General features: G+C 39.7%; 1 long non-coding RNA gene across 1 annotated transcript in view; it reads left to right on the plus strand.

The window, feature by feature from the left end:
• LOC135407210 (uncharacterized) overlaps nucleotides 1–25179 on the plus strand; it is a 195447-nt gene extending 170268 nt beyond the window's left edge. Inside the window, exons 5-7 of the long non-coding RNA XR_010426758.1 lie at nucleotides 20747–20899; nucleotides 22683–22803; nucleotides 24394–25179. This is a non-coding gene — a long non-coding RNA (uncharacterized LOC135407210). The remainder of the gene's footprint in view (nucleotides 1–20746; nucleotides 20900–22682; nucleotides 22804–24393) is intronic.
• The last annotated feature ends 294 nt before the right edge of the window (nucleotides 25180–25473 follow it).

The raw sequence follows: 25473 nt of genomic DNA on the forward strand, positions 1-25473 counted from the left end.
CTGAGGCAAATTTTGTACTGGTTTATATAGTAAGCAAATTCACTGGGCAAAATTTTGATTTTCCCCAATACTTTAGTTGTGCCAAGCTAATATTCTGCTGGCTTCTGAGATTCTCTGGTTATGCTAGCTGGGCAATAAAAACATTTACAGCATGTTTTGCTTCAAGCCTGAACTCCCTGCTTTACATAGGAAAGGCTAGACTGCACTCCAGCACTTCAGAAGCAGGGGTTAGCTGTTGCTGGTCATAGTTACTGGTACTCATCTGTCAAAGGGGAGGGATAGAGGAGCCTCATATGAAAATTGTTTCTCACTAAATACAACTGTGACATAAAATTGCTTGTGACCTTTTCTGTGTTTTAGCTCAATTGATAAAAGTATTTTGATACTTATAAGATTAATGAAATTACTCATTCAGGCAGTGTAGGATCAAACTAATATTTGGTTTTAACTCCTGACCTCAATAGCAATATGTTCAGAAATGTATTTTTAAAGTAGTTGTATTTGAATGTACTCACATATTTATGCATGTAAACTCAACAATTATAGAACATCTTATAAAAATTTCTTGTCTAACACTGGGACTTCTACAATCTGAGCTGAAAAGTCTTGGTTCTGTACCTTAGGGCTGTACAGAGCCTATGAACTCTTGAATCCACATACAGAGGAAAACTGCAACATACATCTTAGATTACATGAGTGTGATTCATCTGTCCAAATCAGACCACTGTTTTACCTGCAAAGGACAGGATCCTGAGTACAGCATCTCATCTCTCCTTGTGCAAGGGAGACGTTGCAGCTCCCTTGCAAACAGAGTGGTGCACTTTTACCCATTCACCCATCACTGCTGAGTCTGGCAAGCGATGCCCTACTTTTTCCTATCACACCTCAGAGGAAGAGGAAAGGCACCTGTCCTGGAGCACTCAGCAGAGTAGTATAGATCCAGGTAGCATGGTAATGTTACCTTTTAATATTTTCAATCTTGTTGATATCAAATGAATTTCTAAGCATGACCACACTGCATTTAACCACATCATCAATCACCTGTTTCATCCCCTTTATATTCAGTGGTGAATGGCAGAGCCTTAGGCCCTCCTTGGTAGTGGCTAAACTGTTAGAAGCAGTTCACAAATATCTGAATATCTGCCTGATTTTTTCTGCCCTGTAAGCAGCAAATACTGCTGGCAGAAGGATATTAAGTGGACAAAGGCACAGAGAACTGGTTCTATAGCCATGTTTCAAGGATATCTTTTATATGGAAATCATCTAGTGATGTGAATATGTTAGCCATGGGAGGGCCTCTACAGACCTTGTAGATACACCATGGAGAGTGCCTTAGACCAGGGAAGAAAAGCATCTAGAATATCTTCTGAATATTAGAATAACTTCTAGAATATCTAGACTGTCTTGTGGAGCTGGAAGGATGGGGAAAACATCTTGGCTTTGGACAGACAGCTTAAATTATTCTACTAAGAACACTGATATGTTTCAAAGCTCTCAATACTGTAATAGTCTATAGGAATAGAGTATGGGGGCATAAAAGTAGGTGAGACTCAATTTTTGCAGCCCTTTTCTCCCTTAATTCAACAAGCAGATCCAGTAATAGATTACATGCTGCAAACATGACAAAAGGCAAAAAAATTAAAGAACTAGCAAGATATGGTGAAATTAAGCAAGCTTCTTACCCCTTCTTTTAGAACCTAAAGGTAGTACATTTTTCTAAAGAAAATAAATAAATCGGAGTACCAAATATATAAAAAAGTTTTTGGTTTTTGGTTTATTTTTTAATCAGAGGTATCTTAAAAGGATATAAAGTTTGCACTTAAAGCAGTGAATTTAAGAGCATTATCATTGTATATATATGTATGACACTTTACAGTAAATCCTTTATCGCTTCTGGCTCAGAGTTGCAGGGAACAGTCTCATTTCTTCTATTCATAAATTGATTCAGATGAGGTGCCACTTATCTCTAATAGCAGGATGTTTTTAATTAAAAAGGGAAAGATAAACTGAAATGATACCTCATGTCTATTATCTTTATTTCTGTGAAAGGCACACACAATTTCTTCGACTATTGCCAGTCCATCTCACATTCTGAGTAACAAGATATGCAAAACTTAACAATAAGTGTATATGAAAAGTTGTCTTGGCCACAGCAGTTTTTATTGAACTTATATCATAATTTTACTTTTCTTTTGTAGCTGAACGAAATGTAATCTAACTTGGATAATATATTTTTATCTAAAGCAAACATCCAAATGGTGGAATATGTGTATGAACTACCCTACTTACTAAACTGCAAAGACAGATACCAGATATCAGATAATAAAGCAAAAGAAAAGAAAATATAGTGTATTCCTGTGAGCGTCTGACATATTTAATGCTGTCAAGTTTTCACACCCTCTCCAATGATACTCTTCCAAACTACCTATAAGAAAAATATTGTGTCATTTAAAAAGGAAAAAAAAGTGAAAGCTTATTTTTTATTGACTTAATAGGACTTTGCACTTCTTCTGCACCATCATCATGGCTAGGCTTCACAAACAAAGATTTGGGAAGGGCTCTACCCACACTTGTTACAAGCGCACTAGTGGCTAAAGAGGCCAATACGAGATAGACAAGTCTGTTTGCATCTTGTGCACCAGTGTTAATAAAAACCCCACCATTCTGAAAAGGGAACACAGTATCTGTTTTCCTTCATTATTATCACTGAAATAATACTTCAAAGCACACAGGGAACATGTGCAAATAGACTAGTGAGCTCTGTGTATATAATCTGTTGGAGTTCAGACAAAGAGAAGGAAATTATTTCCTTATAATCCCCCATACCAACAGTATCAGCACACATCTCAGGAGGCATGCAGATCAGGGTGTATGCACAGCAGCAGAGAGTCCAATCCTACATGAAAGTGTAGCAGCAGCTTTTCTCTAGCATGGACCCAGAATGCTCTCCTAGGAATTATTAATATTTAACAACCTGAGTTCAGGGTTTGACTTGATAGGAAAACTGAGGAACATGTATTTGTTTTTGCACTTAACTGCATGCAAATAGTGGTTTCCTGAGAATTTATACAGAAAAAAAATACCTGTCTATTTTCCTGCCCTTCAATTTCTTTCCCAACATCAAGCTCCAGTCCTCAAATAGCATGATAATCATAAAGTCATAGAATCATAGAATGGTTTGGTTTCAAAAGGACTTAAAGATCACCTAGTTCCAACCCCTCTGCCATAGGCAGGAAGATCTTCCACTAGACCAGGTTGCTCAGAGCTTCATCCAACCTGGCCTTGCACACTGCCAGGTATGGGGCATCCCCAACCTCTCTGGGTAACCTGTTCCAGTGCCTCACCACCCACACGGTAAAGAATTTCTTCCTAATATCTAATCTAAACCTTCCTTTCTTCACCTTAAGGCAATTTTCCCTTCTTCTATCACTGCATGGCCTTGTGAAAAGTACCTCTCCAGCTTCCTTGCAGGCCCCTATTAGGTACTGGAAGGTGCTCTAATGTCTACACTGAGCTTTCTGTTCTCCAGACTGTACAGCCCCAGCTCTTTCATCCAGTCTTCCCAGGAGAGGTGCTCCAACCCTGTGATCAACTTATTGGTCCTCCTCTGGACTCATTCCAACAGGTCCATACCTTATTTTTCTTGGATGCCCCAGAGCTGGACACAGCATTGCAGATGGGATCTCACAAGGGAAGAGTAAACAGGAGAATTCCCTCTCTTGACCTGCTGGCCATGCTGTTTTCACGCAACCAGGACTTGGTTGAGTGTCTGGGCTGCAACAGCATGTTACCTACTCATGTTGAGATTTTCATCAACCATCACTCCCAAGTTTTTCTCTCAACCAATTCTTTGCCCTATGTTCACTTGTACTTGGGAATAATGATGTGAGGAAACTTCCATGGAATAAAAAAAAATTACTTTTAGTTACAAATTGAACTATTGGCTTCATGTTAGGAACGAGGAATGTATCATAAACACAATCTTCCATTGCATTTTACTGGCACTGTATCATATTCATTCAGTAAAGAAACTATTTTAAACGATAAAATCAGGTTTTACTGACACTGACTTGCAGTCTGTAAGCTCATAGGAAAATATGCTAATGCAGAAAAAGAAAGAAACTTTTCATAACATTGTATTATTAATATAAAGAACTAAGTGATCTTAGTGTTTTAATGCTTTTGTATCTTTAAAATTTAGAAGATGCTCTGATAAATTTACTGCACAAAAGTCTGTGGTTGACAGATTAATATAAAAATAGCTTTTTCATCCCACACAGGGTAAGATCCCCAAAAAAATTTTATTAGTGGTAAATGAAACCATTTCCAATATATTTTATTTTACATCAGAAAGACAGACTTCCCAAAGGCTTTTCTTGGTGGAAACATGTACTCTGCATCATTAAGTAGAATTTGTGAAACTTATGTTGATATTCACCTTCCTAAATTATAGGCATCTAAAATTTAAACTTGTGTGTCTGATCTAGTGACCTTGAGCTGTTTGTATAATCAATGGAGAAAGGCATAGACATGGCAATTCATTGACATATCATTTTTTAGTATAAAATAAACCTTCTTCTAGAGGTAGTTTCTAGAATAATTAGCCCAGACCTAATATTTAAATTTTAAATGTTGGAAGTTGGAGTAGATGAATTGCATCCTTAGACAAAATTGTTCAGCCTGAGTTTTAAAAAAAAAAAAAATTGATAAAGATTGTTTTTCTGTGTTTCTGGAATTTTTTCATTCTAGATTAGTTGGCAACTCATGATGAAGAATTATGGAGATAAATTGCCAGACAAATCTACTGAAAGGTCTTCAATAGAGTTCCAATGTCTTCAGTAGAGTTCCAATTCTATCCAATTTTGTTTTATCTTAGAGAAATTACTTCAACAGATTTACAAGGAGCTAATGCAATATTTCTCACTTTTCATGTGTTCGGAAGAAATTTTAATGTGAGATATACCATGTTTTTTTTCTGTGCTCTTTTCCTGCATAGACGCTATCAGTCACTTTTAGAGATAAGGCTTTTGTCATGAAGGACTTTGTCCAACTACGGTGACAATTCTATTACTATTTTTTTTTTCATAATTCCATCAGTGTCAACGTAATTGCACAAATAAGGAGTGAGATCATCATGAGCTATGGAATTGCTTCCTTCTTCCATCTGTTGCAATGTTTATGGCCCAGCTCCACAAGGAAAGGCACATTTGTCTGAGGACACCAATGACCAGAGTGTGCTGTGGGATCTATGATGCATCATAGATAGAAAAGGGTCCTGTATGGCATATTTACATGATTAAATAAAACATAACAATTATTATCAGATATTAAAACATATTTTTAAACTGCTATTGGGATTCAGATTGTTATTTATCTCTCTCTGCAGCAGAGATCTGCACTTGTGAACTCTTGGTGGTTAACAAGTGTTGGGCTACTTAGTATACGAAAGACAATGACCTATGGGGAGAAATCCACCTAAGACACTCACGTGACTGGAAAACTTGACATATGTTGAATAAACTGGTTTTATTCAGCATAAGAAAAGAAAGGTAGGCTGCAGAGGAGGTAGAGTCAGACTTTTCTCCATCATGTTCCAGGATAGGATGAGAGGCAACAAATACAAGATGGAAGGAGGGAAATTCCAACTAGATGTGAGGGAAAATATATGTCAGTATATGAAAGGGTCTGTGGTGTTTCTGTGCTTGGAGACAATCAAAATCCAACTCTCATGGTCTGAGTAACCTGCTACGTGACCCTGCTTTGAGCAGGGATTGCACCTGATATCCTCCAGAGGCCTCTTCTAACATGAGTCACTTTGTCATGCTGTACTGTCAAGAGCCATCCACCCACCAAATGGGACCTTAACTTGAAAATGCCTGGGATTCTTGTAAGGTATACAAAGTCTTTAAATTCACTGATTTACATGCAGGTGGAAGAATCATACACCCATCAGTCTTATTCAGTTCAATAAAATAAATTGTACTGGATTGTCTGTAAAACATTAGGGCACTCAAAATTGACACACCATGAGTTTCAGTGAGGAAAAGAATCCAATAAATAATACATCTGGTTTACAAGAATTTGAAGGTTTATGCTTGAAAAAGGATCTGTGTTAGTTGTTCTTATTACATTTAATGTTTACTAGCATTCATGTTAAACCTAAGAGACTCACCAGAAGAATATCAGGATCAAAACTGTCTTTAAATTGATGTCCATGTATTTTTATACAATGAAGATGAATTTTGAAAAGAATTTTTAATTAGGTACTTAGTAATTTCATGTAGCAATTAAAATCCTTAATGATTTAAGGATTGGCACTTCTCCTTTGAATCCGTTCTCTCTTCCTACTACTTATGAGTTGAAAGAAGGGGATTTCTTTCTTAATCATTTTTCCTAATTCTTTTGGTGTACTTCATTTATCAATGGCATCATAAATCCTGTATTTAGCAGTGGTGGTTTTGATCTTTTGTAGCAACATTTGTCTTTGTGAAACTTTAGACTTTCACCCTGCTATAGCATACATTAGAAAATGAAAGACTGCATGTTTATGTTTGCCAGCTCAATTATATGTAACAATAAATCTTCATTTAGGAACAGTAGGATAACCAGTGTGAAGTGTCAAGCTTTTAAACTGACAATGGTTGTTATATTTCATAATAAAACTAAAATTAAATATTACACATATTGAAATGCCTATAAGTCAAATATTCTGTGCCCTGCATAATAAAAATATTTTTGATGAACAAGCTTGTACATTAAAATAAAAAAAAGCTACACACGTTAATAAAATAATATGTTCAATCAGATAGCATCTATGTTCTTAGAAGGATTGTAAAATCAGCAGATTTTATGTAGAAGGAAGACTAAATAATTCACCATAATGAAGTTATCCTAAAGTAACCAGTTTGAGTTTTCTGGTTTGCATCCACTTAATTTGGAGTTAATTCTATGATTTGTGGTAACAGGTAGGTTAATTGCTTTTTTCCTCAGATTAAGTCCTCATGACATTGTTCTGTATCCTGTCAGGTGAACAGAGAAGTGTGTGAGCATGCTCCTTTCCCCTTAATTTCACTGTGTTTACAGATTAAACAAATTTAAAATTTCAAAGTTCATTTGAAACTCTTTCCATGGCATATTTACCTATGCTTTGACTTTACAGAAATATATTGGGCAATGCTACAGTTTCTTGCTTTTCACTATGGTTATTTCATATAGTTCTTGATTCCACATATCATTAAATCCCTTTCAGTATAATCCTCTGATATGGTTTGAAGCTGGCTCCCTGCCAAGTCTCCAAACCTCACCACAAAAACTCCCCCCACCTCCTGAACCAAGGGAAAAGAAAAAAATAACCATGAGAACCGAAACAAGAGAGAGACAGCTAAAGCAATATATAAATATATTTACACTTATATTACAGTTATATACAATTGAAACATATATACAATTTCAAATGGAAAAGGGAAAGGGAAGGGAGAAGGAAAAAAAGAACAAAACCAAAATAAAATATATATGATCAATAGCCCAAGATGTAGTAACTAAAAGAATTAGCAAAAGAATATCTTACTACTCTCCTTGGGACAGCAGAAAGTCGCGCTGGAACGACCGCCGGCAACCTCCATCTCCCAAGGTCGACAAGGCCTCACCAGGCCTCGCTCCCCAACACAACAGACTCAACAGCAGGGAACCTGCACCTCCAAAGCCACCAGAAGGAAAGAGAGAGAAGGCCTTTCCTCCTTTCTTCTTATACCCCGACTTATGTAAAAATCGTAGGGAATACCAGATAAATCTGGGCACTTCCTTGGTAACAAACTGGTCACCAAGGAAGGCCTAGACTAAAAACTACCACATCCTCTTAAAAAGAATTATTATGCAATTAGGTTATATGGCATTTTTTTGCTAGTGCAATGGTTATGATATCAGTTTGAGAAAAATCTGACAGTCCTGACATGATCTGAAACATATTTCAGTTTTCACACTACCCTAAAATTATGAAGGTGGCTCCTAAAATAGCATTGGCTGTCCAGAAAAAATTAGAAGTTTCAGTTGGTGAGCTACATTTTAATTTTTTAAAAATTAAAAACTACTTTTAAATTAAAGACTTATTCATGAGAGAACCTGTCCTATGTAGAGCTTCCAAATAAAGATGTGCAATAAAGATGGGGTAGAAGATGCAGAAAGAAAGACCTCAAGTTGGCACTTAAAAGTCAAAGTTTGGTTGACACTTAAGGGCTGTCTGGAAAGAAAATTGGTTTCCGGTGATAATTCAACTCCCTTCCTTAAGAGAATCCAATGGGACAAAGAATTTGGGAGAGTACGAACCTTCCCCATCACTGTTCCTTACTCTCTTTCACACTCCATGTCATTCTATCATACAAATTATCTGAAGGTAATGGCATATTCCCATAGGGGCATCACTTGAGTGGCAGTGGACAAACAGCAGCTTAGTATTTTAAAACACTCTGTTCCAGTTAACACAACTGAGGCAGCTACAATGTAGTCATAAGGAAGGCATCAGTCCCCCTCCATAAAATACCTCTGTTTTTGTAGAAACATCTCCTGGCTGTGAAGATGCCTGCTCTCCCATAGGACTGTGCATGTTTTCTGTGGAAATGTGGGATTAAAGAGAAAGAGGGATGAAGAGGGGTTGCACAGTGCACAGGCCTTGCAACTGCACAGGCTCTGTGTGCAACACGCACCCAACCCAGAGCTTTGGGGTCTTCCACAGCCTATGCTGGGGCACTGTGTCACAGTCTTACAGCACTGCTGAAAAAGTATAGAGGTGCATCTCACAACCAAAGTAAATCCTGATTGTTCTAGCCCCCACAGAGTTCAAGAACATTGTCAAATGTCAAGAGTTGACAGTTTCACAAGCTGGGTAAACTCAAACAATTTCCAAATGTGATTTACATTGCAAATGCTTGAGGATTTCCATTCCTCTCACCCCAAAGCACTGAAAGAGGCACATGCAAATATTTAAATTCTAATGTTGAATTTTTCCCTAGTTCATCAGAGCCCTACACTTTATACTTCCAACTGGGGGAATTAAAATGTATCTAGTATCTCTACAGCTACTCAAAACACCATGACTCATCGTGCATATGAAACAAAATGCACAAGTGGAACATTGTAGTCACTGAATGTATTTCCCTTTTAGTTTGTGAAGTGGATTTAAGAAAGAGGCAAAATGTTGTGAGAAGCAGGCACATAAAAGAAAGAACTAAATTAATTTTTTAAAAAAGTCATATTGGGGCAGATCGCTGCTGTGGAGAAGTCAGGAGTCTCTACTGTGTAACCAGGGGATTTCCGATCAGCCTGTCCCAGATGAAGGTGAGCACAAGGTTCTGGAGAATGAAAGAACAAAATTGTTCCTTTGTGCTTTCAATTTGAGGATTTTCATAATCCTCATTGAAAAGCGTTCATCTACAACACACCTCCAAGGATGTAAAATATTGCCCATTAAAAGAAAATAAAAGAAAATGAAAGGAAAAAGAAAATTAATCTCTCGTGACCTGCTGAAACAGTTGTAGTTTTGTGGTGGAGAGCCGGCTGCAGCTCAAAGTTCTTATCCAGCTTGACACATCTGAGCAGATGAGGGCAGAGAATGGAACTGTTTGGGTCAGTTGGAGTAAAACTAACAGGACTGGGAGAACATGGGGAAAATGAAAAGATAATGGTGAGTTTTTCACAGCAAGGGAAAGCAAGAAAATGGCAATGTGTCTCTGGAGGTAAAATGCAAGGTGTCTATGAGAGAACCCCGGTATGCAAGGGCCTCTGAGGACAACGGCATGTCTTGTAGGTTCTCTTGGGGGACAGGAATGAAATGCTGCAGCAGGAGTTTCTGTGAGTAGGTGCCAGGCAGTAGTAAAGCAGGCATCTATGTGGGGATGGGGGATGAGTGTCAGCAAATGGGAGTATAGGAGGGAAGATTGTGAGGAGATGTGGTTTGCAGTCTAGGAGAAAAAAATACTAGGAAAACAAAGGGTAGCAACAGAAGTCAAGTAGGATAGTGGGAGGAAAATCAGGACTATGAGGTTAGATGGGGGAAAAACGTGCTCCGCAAAAGGGATAGTGATGAAAAAATACTAATACTCAACAAATGAACTGAAAGACGTCACAAATCAAAGGAAGAAGAGAAAACCAAGGTATCCCTGTAGAGGAGAAAAATAATGAGAACAGATCTAGGAAAGCATAAACAGGAATGAGAATATTATAAACCTGCAGCAATCTCCAGCAGTTATTCCTAATGGTATTTATGTAGCTATACAGGATTTTGAAAATGTGGGTCTTAATCTGTGATGGGAACAGTTCCAGGCATGGAGAAAAACATACAGCAGTTGACAGGATTTTATTATATGGACCTTACAGTTATTATATGGACTTTACTGTTATTATGTGGTTTCATTGTATTCACATTACACAGTGCACAGCCTGGACATGCCCACGCTTGCCATGAGGTTGCCTGCTCCCTGCTTCCCCCGCTCCTCCCCCTTTTGCCCGTGTCCCTATCCTGGTTTGTCCCCCCACTTGTCTGTCTCATGCTCCGCCCTATGTTCTGGCCCTTTCCCCTCCTGAGCTGATAAAAGACAGCGTGCACGTGTGAATAAAGGATTCTACTTGCACCCTTCCTCGTGTCCCATCCCCTCTTCAGACCGCGGCATTAATCTGTATAGAAAATATTATACAATATTTGGGTCACAAGCCATTTGCCTTTATCCCACTTATTTTTCATGTTTGTATTGTACAGTCACAGTATAAAATACAAAATTCATCCGCCACACCGACCCACAGTGCCTGCAATGAATTATCCATAGCTATTAGACATTGAGTTTTATGAGGCAACGGTGTCTCCCTCTTAAAGCTATGTACCAATTGGGTGTCTACTTAAGGAAGACAATGTACCTGAAATATGCATTTCATAAAGGTGCCTTGGGTGAAGGGATGACGTCCAGAAGTTTCATATTTTTTTATAATTAGCACAAGATAGTAATTACCTGTGATAATTTCTCCATGATGAAACAAGTGATTTCATTCATACAGACTATGCCATGACAGGCAATTTCAGCAGATACAAGGCATCTGCCAGCACTCTTCAGGCTCTTCTTGAGGAATTGCTGGCCTGGAGAGCCATAACGCACAACTTTCTCCTGCCAGATCACAGTTAGCACAACAGCACCGAGCTAGATCATACCTCCCTCAACTCCTGCTCTTGCCTCTGAGAAACAACTGTTAAACACAGAGCCCCATTAAGGCCATATCTTCCATGTGAATTCACTGCGTGCTCCTTGACTCTGTTACCCAGCCTCAGTGCTGAGTCTGCTCAGCCCTGCAGCTGCCCAGGCTGGCACTGGGACCATCACAGCAGGGGCAGTGTCAGCTCTTTCTGACAGCGGTTTAGGAAGCACATGATTACCAGTGTGAGTTTCATAATTGAATAGCTTATGGCATCTGTTGGAAAGATTTGTTTCTTCACATTGTATTTTTTTTTGGGTGGGGGAGGGGCTATTCATCTTTACTCTGGAAAGCAGGGCTCATTTCAGAGCAGAGAACATTAAATGCCTGTGCAGCATGCATTATGTCAGGAAGATCAGGCAGTACCTTGAAATTACCTTTCTCCTTAGGGCACATAATGAATGGGATCTACTCATTCCTCAGAGGGCTACAACATTCAATTACTCTCCTCTGTTTCAAAGAGCAGCAGCAGCAAGGTACCCCTCACTCCGTGTCTCCAGATGGGTAACATTAGGGCCACAGTCCCATATACCTGGGCCCTTACATGGGACATTTTAATCAATCATTTGAACATTGCTTCTAAGAGAGACAGGTTTGCACAGTGTTAACTTTAGGTAAGGCACCACTAGTCCTACAGACGTATTTAAGAATGGAAAAGACAAAAGCCTATTTCCAAAGCATGTTATGACTGCTTTTCACCTGGCTTCAGGACTGTTCAGAAAGTGTTATGCATGTATCTAATGCTAAATGGTGGTGCTACTTCAGTTGAAAGTACTAATTTGCACAAGTGTTTCCATTACAGGTCCAGGCTAACCTGAGACATCCACTTCCTAGGAAAGACATTTTCTTTGCAAATCACCAGCAAATGTAAATGTTCTATAATTTTGATTAATTGAAGGCAGAATCTCAAAGATTAGGAGGAACTGGAATCAAATTTCCCAGAGGATTAGCACTAGTAAACATAGCAGTCTTTGGAAAATCTGTATGAATGTATTTTGATGAAAGCTATTTCTTCCTAGGAAAAGAATACATATATGATCCCTGTAGAGTTCTTTATGACTGATGGAGCGTGCTGAAGCTGAGTAGAAGATCAATCACTGGAATTTGAGATTAATTTCTGTAATGCAAGGCCTACAGCCATTCATGTCTCTCTTAACAGTTGCAATGTAGAGAAAGTCAGCTCCTGTGAGAGGTTTCAGAATAAATATGAAACTTCATAACGAATATTATGGTACTATTTGCACTGCAGCATATCTTGGAGCCCTGTTTATTTACTTGTACACCTCACTGAGACAGACAAAAGTAATGAAAGAATCAACGCCTCCAAGAAAGCTTGCAATGAAGAAGATAACATAATCACCTTTGCCAGTTGGAAAACACAAAATATTCTTAAGATTTTAATAGATTATAGGAAAAAAGGTATTGTTGCACAGAAAAGGCAAAGTGGACTACTTAAACAAAATAAAACAAGAGAGGTAGTCTTTTTCTTATCTTAATGATGTGTTTCACTTGCAGAATGACATAGTTTTAACCCTCTGAGAGGAAAGATGAGGTTTTCAGAGAGTACATTGTGTAACAGGAACAGCTGTTGGCCAGGAAGATGCAAGAGAGTGTGGCAAATATCTACAGAGCTGTATGAGAATCCCCTTGAAAGAACAGAATCCAGCCCATCTTTTTAAAATCAACAATGAATTTAAGTGTTTAATTATCCTCAAGTTATATATATATATATATATGTATCTGTATACACACCTCTCATACTTTCTTGTCTTTGAATACCAAGAAACAAGATCACAGGTTTAAAGCACTCACAGATTGGCAGAGCATATTTACCAGAATGACAAGGAATTCCAGGACAATGGGGAAAAAATACTCAATGCAACGTTTCCTCTCCACTGGAAAACTTGAGCTTTCATTAGTTGTAGATCACACTACTTTTCAGCAGTTTGTTGACATCCCAAACCTTCCTAAGTTTTTTGATAGGTACACTATGAATTTAAAGAATATATGACCCAATAAATAGGTTTTACCCTCCACTTCAAAAACAGAAATCATGAGGGACATGGTATTCCTTTCAACAGTCACCTGCTGAGCCCACCACGTTGCAGAGAGACCTGTGTGAATTAATTAAGAGATGTGCAGGCAGCCCCTTTATGGTGCAGCAATGTGGAATATGACTCATAGCCCACTCCCCACTACACAATTTAGATCAGTGAGGCAGAAGTCTCCAAAGTCTGTGTATATCTTAAAAAATCAAATGGAGTTTTCTTTTCAGTCACCTCATCAGTCCAGCTTTAAGCAAGTGCTACAGCAGGACTAAGCAAGTCACACAGAGCTGAGGACGTCTGTTTGTCTGCATCTTGGGTACCTGTTTTGATCTGAGTAATTACAAATTCTATGATTCTATATTTCTAAATTGCCTTTCAGCTGGGAAGATGGCTTTGGCCCAGAAAAGAGTCAGCACCCACCCAGGCTGATATTCTCTGGGCTACAAGGCAGGAAATCAAGGTGGTATAAGAGGCCCTCCATGCTAAGACACTGGTGTGATCAAGTGCAGCTGAAATCCAGCTCTCACCTAAACCTAAGTAATTGTCCTGCAGCAGCAGCCACTTTCCTTAGGCACCTAGCTTGGAAAGTTGGGCTGCCTCCCCTTCCCATGGAACACCCAGCAGGCTGCTCAAACTGCATGTGGTTAGAGGTCTGAAAATGATGTGAAGTGCCTCACCTGCATCTTCTTCCTTTGTTCAACAGGTCATTTCAAACTTAACAAAATTACAGGTTTGCACAAAATATGAAAACACACTTATGACAGTCCTTAGTAAAATCATACAATTTCATTTATCTTTTAAAAAAAAATAACAACAGTTTATTGACATGTCTTGCATTCCAGAAATCCATCTCTGGACTGGCATCAGCCAGGCTCAATTCTCTCGTGGCAGCCACCTTGTCATACCTTTGTGCCTAGAGGCAGAGCAGATGCCCATGGTGCAGGGGTAACTGTGCTGTCATGTGAAGTCCGGGCAGGAGTACCAGGGGATCTCCTGTATCAGCTCTAAGAGAGACTGGAATCTGATTCAGAGGAAACATAGACCTGCCCAACCTGGGAAAACCCTGACTTAACAGAATACAGAAATAAATGCCTAACTGTAAGACTAGTACATGACATGAAGAAAATCTATGGGACTACACAAAGTATATTTCATACACATGGGATCTACACGGCATCAGATATTGGGTAAGAGAACTGAATGTTACAATACAATCTCTTTCAGATTTTAAATATTTTAAAATTTTATGTTTTATCTCAAGTGAAATAAGGGCTTGTTTCATTTATTTAATTTTATCGGAGCTGGAAAATTACATTTAGTCCCCTAAATGTGATAAGCAGCTTTAAAACCTAGCTGATCCAAATCCTCTTCCATAACTGCTCTGCCCTGGATATCATCCCCTGACCTCTGTGTCACAGCATTTTAAAAATGTGCAACTGCTCAACTCATTACACTGCAGACTGAAGCATGAGTGTGTATCAGCTGTTCTTGTTGGCCTCTAATACTGAGGACCTCTCTGAAGGCTAAGTTATATCTCCCACAGAGGCTGAATAACTGAGACAAAAAATACAACTGTAAAATAATAATGTAAAGCTATTTTAGGCCTGGGGAGAATGTTTACTAGTTAGATAAAGGTTGGAGATGCTGTAGGAAGCATAGCAGAAACAGCTGGAATGGCATTCAGCCCCATGAGAAAGAAAGGAGATGGAGATCGGAAAAATGGACACAAAACCAAAATAAGAGCAAAACCCCATTATCACGTTTGTGCTTTTTATCAAATTTAATTTCCCTTTTTCTACATATGGAAACACTTTTCCCTAAACCACATTTTATAGATTTTCAGCTCCGTTGTGCAAATACAAACGTGTTGTTTGTGACATACATTCTAGCAGTTGAATAGCCCCTAATAATTATGAGACTGACTAGAGACCAAAAGTAAAGCTTCACGAACTGTAAGCAGTCTGCTTCCCTACCATAGGTAGTGTCTTAGTTTAACAAGATTACAACTTAAAAATTAAGAGACTTCACGTGCAAGTGTGGAAAAAACCCAGCTTTTTATTAACAGAATCTGAACAAACAACAAATGGTGCAATCAAAAACTTTCCGAATAAACAAAACAAAGTCCCAAATCCCCAGGTGGGGGAGGGGCAGAAACCCGCAGGAAGCCGGGAGCGGGGGGTGGGGGAGAGGTGAATGCAGGACTGTCCCGGCAGTTCAAAAGCCGTTCACGGCCACACGTGCTTGCAGCCAGCAATGAAAAAAACCAAAAAAAAAAACCAAAAAAAAAAAAAAAAAACCACACACCACAAAACCAAAAACCAACACAAAAAAATCGCAACCTCCCCCCCCCCCAAGTTCTTTTTCCCACAGGCAGTCTTGAAAGCAGAATACCTCCCTCTGAGATGGGTCGGTCTCTCTCTCTCTCAGTCATTCTCCGCGAGGTGTCCCGTGGGGAAAAACTTCCTCTTAGGAAAAGAGAACGAGGCGGCCAAAAACGGGGCTCCTGCTCTGTCCGGTCCCGGACTAAAACCCCGAAAAACCCCGGAACAAAAGACTCCCCAGCTGCCCCTGCGGCCACCGTGCTTTCCCACGACAGCTCCCCATCTCCCCGCTATGCGCTGCCCCACACGCGCGGCCCCGCTCCGCCCCCACCCCGTCCCCACCTCCCTCCATCCCGGAAGAAGCAGATGGAGTGCAGGGGACGGGACCGCACCCTAGGAAAGAAAAAAGGAAATTCCAACATCTCTTTTCAAACCTGTGACAGGTAGTTACGACGGAGCTTGGTTTCATATAAAACCTCCCATCACACCAAAGCGAGTCAATCTAGAGCTCCCTGCTGCCTTATCACAAATTATGAATAAAGGAGAGGTAAAGAAGACAGAAACAGTGAAAGCAGAGATGAAGGAAAAAAAAGTCAGTTCTAGAGAAATCAGCATTTCCCACAACTGGACACTTTTTACAAGTCGATGCCAGTTCTGTTTAAATACTTCACTCTCAGATTCATCTGTCTCTGAACTCTAGTAGGCAAACTGAAGGTGCAGCACACTTGAAGGACCTCAGAAGCGGGGAAATGAGAGGGAACAGCAAAGAAAACAATTCATAGGCAATGTTCAGCTACCTCTGAAGTTAGAGAGCTAGCTATCCTCAGGCCTCTGCTACTAGCAATACCTGTCTATCTTTGGGGTTGTCTGCAAAGCACAGAAGTTGCAAGTGGGTTCTGCCCACAGTGCAAACTGTCAGATAACCATAACCAAAAGAGGTAATAGTTAGGAGAGGTGCAAGTCCCCCTCAGAAAAAAAGGAATAGTTTTACAATGAAAGAATGCCAGAATGACCTGAGAAAGAAGTTTCACAAGTTTCCTTGAGAAACACTCCAGATCCTCCAGTGGGTGCTGTTAAATCCACTTCCGTGCTTTGTAAACTAAATTGCAAACGGAAATATTAACCAGAGATGTGATTCATTTTCTTCTTCCACATATTAATCTCCAAAGTTTTAAATGTATTTTTGAATAGGTGAAAATATCACACAAGCTAAATGATTGGTGTGGTTTAACACAGAAGGCAGCAAAACACCACATAGACATTTGCTCACTTCCCCCACAGTGTGATGGAAGAAGGTAAAACTTGTGGGTTAAGATAAAGACTGTTTAATAGCAAAGAAAAGGAAGGGAAAATAGTAAAAATTACTAAAAAATATGCAAAACAAGTGATACACAATGCAACTGGTCACCACCCACTAACTTATGCCTAGCCAGACCCCAAGCAGTGGGCTCCCAGCCCCAGACAGCTCCCACCAGTATCATCGTTCAGCATGATGTTGTATAGTATGGCACATACCTTTGTCCAGTTGGAGTCAGCTGTCCTCTCTGTGTCCTCTCCCAGCTTCTGGTTCTGCTAAGCCTCCACACTGGCAGGACAGCATGAGATAACTTAGGGTAAGTGCTGCTCAGCAAAACCCAAACCATCAGTGTGTTACCAGCATTATTCTCATCCTAAATTCAAAACACATCATTGTACCAGCTACTAGGAAGAACATTAAATGTATTTGAGCTGAAACCAGGAAGATACCCACCCCTTCCTCTATAACATATGCCATGCCCAGATCCCACACTTTCCAACACATCCTAAATAATCATCATCACCTTTCCTGGCTTTTGATATTCACACACAGGTATTACTTCCTTAGTCTATGGGCCATCCCTATAAAATGTCTGGTAAGTTCATTTAGTCCATGACTTTTGGCTCCATCTGTCACAGCAGTCCTTCATAGCAGGAGAGATGGTGCATGCTGCTGGATTGGTGCATGCCAAAGCCAGTTCTGCTTCCATCACTGCTGAGCTTATCTGGTTCTATTGTCACTGCACTTTTATTGATCTCATCAGAATTCATTCTGATGAAATCTGGATAATTCTTGTTGTAGAAATGTTGATATGGCATACAGCAACCATACATTTTTATGTATCAATTAACATCTTACAATTCAAATAATTGTCCAGTTTTAATCAAAATCAAATCCCCTTGATGTACACATCAAAATTCCCCATTCTCCTGCATTACCCACCAAGTGCATTCAGGTGCTTAAACAGAAGAAATTCTGCAGATGGATTTGCCTCTGCCTGAGGCAGGAATAACCCAGAGAGACTTCCCCAGAATATTTTTAATGTGCACTACAGGAACCTTGTTCCCTTCTGCAGTACATGAATGTTTTGATTGGGCAGTGCCAGGTCCATTGGCAGATCCCTTGCCACCACCTGCGTCTCCTAGAACGCTTCCATCAATGCTGCCTCTGTACAATCCTAAACATCCACTGGTCAGATTATGTGACCAATACATCTGTTCTAGAGCAAGCAGCTGTCACAAGTATTGAGGCCATGTTGCTGAGAACACAGCTGCGATGGGCAGGGCATGTCTCCAGGATGAAGGACCACCACCTCCCTAAGATCTTGCTTTATGGTGAACTTGCCACTGGCTGCCGCAAGAGAGGAGCCCCAAAGAAAAGATACAAGGAGTCCCTGAAACAACATCTCAGCCTTGGCCATATTGATCACCATAACTGGTCTACTCTGGCCTCAAATCGGGAGGCCTGGAGACACACCATCTATAACACAGCTGTCTCCTTTGAGAACACACGCAGGATCACCCTCGAGGAAAAAAGGCAACGCAGAAAGAACCGTGTATTGCAGAATACACCATCTAAGGAGTCTTTCTGCTGTGCCTTTTGCAATCGGATATGTCTGTCATGTATTGGCCTCATAAGCCACCAGCGTGCCTGTAGCAAATGTGGATAGAGCCTTCCCAAATCTTCGTTCGCGAAGCCCAGCCATGATGACAATAAGTACTATTATACGGACAAACAATTGGTTTTAACCCACAAACCCCAAATGTATAACCCAGCACCCTGGGGCATGAACAGAGTGGTGTTCGTTGGGCCCCCTGAGTCCAAAGTAAAAGGAGAGGGGAAAACCCGTTGGTGAGAGTGCTGTTGCAGTCTGGTCAAGAGTGGTGGTTGCAGTCCGGTCGAGAGTGGTGATCTGCAGTCTTCTTCTGGATCCCATGAGTGGTTAAAAGAGTCCCAAGAGCCCAAGATTATATATCCTCCAGTTCAGGCAGCAATGCCCAGTACCTCCCTCAGGGCAGGGAGTTCCACAATGGGTGTGAGGACAGGAGTGTTCTCTTATCTGGCAGGCCTCTTAACACCCAGTTTATAGGAGTCAGGTGAGCTCTGGGCAGAGGGTGTAAATGGTCTATTGATACCAATTTCTGGGAAATGGCATGGAAGGCTATAGAATACACAGTTTTGGGTTACAACCATACAGTGATGAACTAGCCCCAGCTGTTCTAACTAGGACAGCTGCCAGTATCTCTTTTTCAGTTGGAGTATAACAGACTTCGTTTGTCTATATTCCTGGCTCAAAAAACCTAGGAGTTGATACTGGTCTGTACAGAAGGGAATAGGACATACACTACTCTTTAAATTGCTGGAACTCCCAGGACAGTTTCTCCACAGCCGACACGCAGGTCCTTAGGGAGGAAGAGAGACTTTCTTCATATTGCTGATCTTGGCCAGCCAAGTCCCCCACCATTGCCAACTCATTGGCAGTAATGCAGTCTCTGGATCTGATGCACCGCAGCGGTGATTAGAAAATTGCTTCAGAGTAGAAGAGGATTTTTTGTTCTGCAAGTGGTCTGTATGCAGTTTTTCTTTTTTTCTCTTTTTTTCCCTCTTTTCTTTCTTTCTTTCTTTTCTTCCTCTTTCCCTTTCTCTCTTTCTCTTTTAAAGATAATCAGGGCTTACTTTCTAAAGCATAGACTTAGTAAAAACATATTCAACAAAAGCAATGTCAAAAGGTGAGTGAGACTAACCTTATTGTCAAAGTCATAGCTGTATTTAAGAATTTGGAAGAATTGTGCTGCATGTTTACTCAGTATTTTCTTAGTACAAACATTCTATAAATATGACATTCAGTATTTCTTATGAAATAAAATATTCTCTTACATACATATAAAAAGGATATAGCCTATTCAAAATTAAAATCATTAATTGGGATATTAAATATTAAGAAAAAATTATGATAATGAAATTGCCCACTACAAGTTATTCCGCAATATAACTTGAAAAATGCTACTCCAGAGAATATATGGACATTCAGCTGATATTACATCAGCCAGCCCAAGCTGTGACAGACAAAGATGGACTACTTTCTTAACACAGAACAACATGGATAACGCAATAACAGAAATTTTAACTTCTGAATAAGTTAAATGAAGCATGACAATGAGACATGACAATCTTTATTCACTTGAATAAAGAGCTGCAAAGAGCAGAAGGAATGCTGCAAATGGCAGATTACAGCAGCAAAATGGGGCAGACATCACATGCTATGGGGTGAAAGAGAAATGGATAAAATGTTAAACTAGATCTGAGGGTGTCTGGTGTATATATTCTGCTGTTCAGGATGCAAGAACATGTATATAGACACTGAGGCCTGATGGAAAATTGCAATTTGTCAACAACTGCTGACAGCTCTGCACATAAAGAACATAAAAAGCAACAATATTTTGTCCCTATTAGTGAGATTATGGAGGATTAGGCTAAACAAATAACACTTCTTCCTGGAAAAATACTGTGTAATTCTTCTTTTTACATGTGGGATATTATAACTAGAGACCTTGTTAAAAACTTGCTGAGCTAAATCCACCCTCTCAACTTTAGAAAGATACTACAAACACTGACAAAGTAATTCTGCTTCAAGGCACAACTTGCTTTGTTGAATCAAAGTAAATGTCTGTCAGGGTTTCATTGAAGTCAACAGAGTTGTATAAATCACAAATGACGAAAGATAGCAAGTGTAAGTCTTGGAAGTAGGGGTCAATTTCTAAATATAATTTTGCTTTGATGTTTCGATAACTATTGTTACGTGATGGGATTAATTGATCTTGGTTTGAAAATGTGTTTTTCTGTCCCAGGGAGTACCTCCAAGAACCAAGCATGGGTGCCCATGAACAGGATGGTTGTCAGGAGCATGTTCTCACCTAGCAGTGTCCAGGTCCATTGACAGAGGATGTGAGCAGAAGAACCCTGACCTGATCATCTCGTTGGTTTTCTTTTCCTAGCAGCAAGTAATGTCCTTTGGTTTTATTCCATAAGTGTGTTATCACTCTACTTCCAAAGAGCCCCAGTTTCCATTCAGGACTACAGATGAGATTAAGTATCCTGGCCTGGCTAGTTAGGGCACACAGATATCACATATTCCTTCACTTCGGTGTGAAATCCAAAAAAAACCCCAAACCAACCCAACTCAATGACTTTGCATAAATATACCTGTAGAAGTTATCTTCATATAAACTTGAAAAAGAAGGTATGAAGTCCACACTGCACAAAAATCACATCAAACGTGAGCAAGTTGCTACCCCAAACAGCTACAGAATGCAAGGCAGGCTCTACCACCACCTTTCCCTGATGAGTCAGGACTAGTTCCATCTGAGCAAGAAGTAGTTGCTATGTCTTAGCTGGGGCAGTGGGCAGTGAGATACCCAATACAGTGTTAACTCCCCAAAAGCGGGAAAAGATTAAATCCTCAGGTCCTTCTTTAAATGCCTTATCAAGATTAAATCCTTAGGTTCTTCTTTAAATGCCTTATCCTTGTAGCGCATAAGTCTTCTGTTTGAGTTCACAAATGAAGCTAAATTAGACCTTTACTAGAAAACAACAGACTGAACTACATAATCAAAATGTCTAAACAAAACCAGCATTGTTGTAGCATCTTTGAATATTTCGTGCTCTGCACCTCTGAATGGCTAAATTTTAATCATGAATCCTAAACTTGCTCCTGTTATCAGAACAGAAAATTATGTTTCCTACACTATCACTCACTGCAAAGACTCTACATTCTTTTTGGAAATAAGAAAGATGAGACAAAAGAGGAAATAAAACTCCTGTTAAAAGATAACCCAAAATGTTATACCTAACCCTCATTTCTTCCCAGTTATTCATAACACCCTAATTTCTCTTTACAGCCTCACACAGGCAACAACTGACCTAGAAATACTTTGATCAGAAATGTGATGAAGTTTGTTTAAGAAAGGCTTTCACTTCTGTCTTTTTTTTTTCCTTCCCGATCCAATTTACTGAGAGTTCTCTTCTGCCAGGACCAAGAAGTCCCCTGCTCTACTCAACCAATCACTCCCACAGCCCTTAACCCACATCTTCACCTCTGTGGACATAGATCCTCCTGCAGGAATGACTACGCTTATCTCAGCTGCCACCTAGTCCTGGAGATTAGCAGGAAGTCCTTAATGAGGACTTTTTAACTACACTTTTTAACTGCAAAGCTCTTTATCTGCCAAGAGCTGTGCTTTTGGCTCTGATAAGAAGTGTTTCAGCCTTCATGATTTGGGACAGTTCAGCAACTAATCCAAACTTAAGCTTTACCAGGATTCACAAACTAACTTGTCTTGCTTCCAAGCTTCACCTAGCAGCTGTCTTCTCAGCATGTGCAAGAGAGACCTTTACACAAATCATTGTTCCATTTCTCTTCTATTCAGTAGCTGAATGGTTAGAGCTCTCACCTGTGGCAGTCGGAATTCGATTCTTTTGCAACCCCCTAAAGAGACTTAGATGCTAGGCAGTACTCACTCTGGAATGAGTACTTTACATTTCTTCATGGAGTAGTTGTCAATTTTGTATGGAAAAACTACAGAAGAGGTAGAGAAAGTTTAAGTGGGAGTGTGACACTAGAAGCTTAATAACATAAAAAAACTGGTGCCTGGAATATTTTTCACTGAAAACTGGTTTATGCTAAATATGCAGAAATGTTACAGAAACTAGAACCCACCATTATTGACTGTGATGGTTTGAAAAGTAGATGTGATTCCTGTGCCATTTCTTTTTGTCATACTTCAGCAGCATGTGTGTGGTTGTAAATACTGAACAGATGGAACTGGTCCCTTGCATGCCACCTGAATTATCAAAATTCCAGCATTTGGTCTGTGAGACTCATCCCTCTCTTCAGCATTTAACCCAGGTAATCAAGGTAGCTTCCCTTTTGGAGGTCTGCCTTTTGCAGACCCTATTCCTGAGCACCTAAGGCTATTTCAATGTCTTTCAGACACATACACCTATATCATCAGCTCTGTCAGTATAGTACTGTTGAGGTCTGTGTACAGACAGGACCAGTTAACTTTGGCACAGCATCACACAAATCCTGTGACAGAGCTTCTAGACCCCGGGTGGCAAGGCTGTGCCACTTACCAGGTCAGAAAACTGCTGCACTGTGTTTCATTGTACCTGCATAGACATGTCCTAACTTGCCCATGTTTCATAATAAGCCGAAGAACCCACTTGGACTTTGTAAATTCCATTAAGTACTTGGCAGGAACTTGCTGCTGTTGACATGCAACAACAGATGAAACTTAGATGTCTGGGAGGATTATTACCCTCCCCTCAGCACCTATCATGCCTCATTCCCATCAGGGGCAATGAAGGGGATATATTTCTGGTAGCAATGCCAAGATTCTCTGTTTTTACAAAAACACTGTAACCGTGGTGTTTAATGGGAACTGAAATTCTAAATCTGCCAAGTTTTTAACCATGCTTGTTTACACACTTAAATGTCCACATCTAGTAAGGGGGGCATTAGCCTCTGGGACAAGTAGTGGCTGTGTTGGGTGGTAGCTACGTTAGCTGTCTCATGGAACTGGCTGCTACGTGAAAACCAGCATTTCCTATAATCAGTGCCTACTTTGTCCTTGTAGGTCCAGTCCTTAGGTATCAGCTGAGCTAATGAATGACTTTTCAAAGAAGAACTCAGATACCAAGGGTTAGGAGAAGGGCTGAAAAACAGAATAATGAGAAAAACCTCAAAGGTTTGATAACGCATAGGTTTTATCTGGAAGGAACTTCCGCATTTATTTTCCTAATTACTATGTTGTTGGTGTGCTTACAGATGATAAAGCAGTAAACACTGCCAAAAGCCTTACACAATTCCAATGGAATTCAGATTGCAACTGGTAAAGCAAATAAGTCGTAGTCACACTGAACTTTTCAGTGCTGTCTATACAATGTCATTTTCCACGTACGATACAGTGGAAAAAGGAAAAATATTATTATTTGGAGTAAACTGACCATCTCTCGTATCTTCAGTGAAATAAGGTTTAATCAACACCTCTGTGGCTAGACTAACACTTCTAAGTGCAAACAAGAAGTTATATATGCAGAATACAGCTGCAAAACCACTGGTTGTGGGAAGAAGGCAGAACAAATTTCAGCAACTCTCTTTAGCAGCTTTAGTGACAATTACATATTAAATTTGGAAAATTTACCTTTGAAAACGTCCCAGACTGAGAACTGCTCTTTGAACTAATTCTAAAAGAATTATACAAGCCAGTTATTACTTTTTCTTCATATTGATTATTTCATGGACTTTGCTTTTTGCTTTATTAATTAAAAACACTTCAAATTTGTCTGGGGGAAAAATAAATTACATTTGCAACAATGATAAAAGCCCACACAGCTGCTTTCAGAAAACCGTTATGAACCATTTACATCTGAAAACAAATTCTTAATTAACCTCTATATACCTAGGTACTTATAAATTATTTCTTTACTATTACAGATTCAGAATCCTGAATAGGTAGTCAGCTTTCACTCAGAATATTTTGATCGTTAGCATGAATTTAATACTTCTGCAAATCATAGATACTTTCCAAGGTGAGTGCAGGACAATGTTACATTGTTTTGCAGTTGTTTAAATGTCCTACACTATGTGACTGCCATTTCAACAGATTCCCCCTCTCTACGGTTACTACACACTCATAGTACATAAACATATGCAATAAAGTCTACACTATAGCATACAGTACTATAACAGACTGGAGAACAACTTGTGCAGGTAAGATACTTTGAAATGCATTTTAGATCAGCTGCTGTCTCATTAAACCTTAACAAAGTCTCACAAGAGCATGGGAATAGCGTGGTAGCAGCTGGGTAGTTTTGTCTCTGAGCTCATAAACTGCAGACTTGTAAAAAGAACTGACATGTTCTGACATGATGTTAACACAATTACAAGTATGACAAAATACAGAGATAGGAAAGTGGCAAGGTGAAAAAATTTTACTTTTTTTTTTTTTTTTCCCTGGAGGAATCAGACTGTTTGTTCTCTTCCTGGCTTTGCTAAATCTGTCTTTGGAAATTGCTGTGAGACAAAACCTTCTTTGATTTATCCACAAAGGAAATAAGCATCCAGAAAAACCTCTCCAGCCAAAAGAATGTGTCATTCTATTACTTGTTTCAAGCATGTCCAACTGCGGATCTTGGAGATGCCTGAGAATTACAAAGAAGAAAATAAACGTGCTTAGTGCATTCTCCTGCCCTGTCCACAAACACTGCCTCTGTGTTGTGGCAAGCCCTTTATTTTTACAACTGCCTTGTATGGCTGTGTGGAACTAAAGTGCAGCCCTGGCACAGATATGCCAGTTCCTATTACAGTTGTTTCCCTCTCCAACAAAAGAAGATCTGTGGCACGTGTCCCTGTGGCTACCCTGTGATGCTCAGATGTCCCACAGGCAGAAAGCAGCTGCATCACTACTGAGCAGTTGGTCTGATGAGTCTGCTCGGTTTTCTGCATGAATAAAATCAAAGATAGCCGGTTAAAGTCCCTTAGTTGCTATGTCTTTGGAGGCTAAATGCTGCAGTG

The sequence above is a fragment of the Pseudopipra pipra genome, chromosome Z (assembly GCF_036250125.1).
Source record: "Pseudopipra pipra isolate bDixPip1 chromosome Z, bDixPip1.hap1, whole genome shotgun sequence".
In the NCBI taxonomy this organism is placed as follows: Eukaryota; Metazoa; Chordata; class Aves; order Passeriformes; family Pipridae; genus Pseudopipra; species Pseudopipra pipra.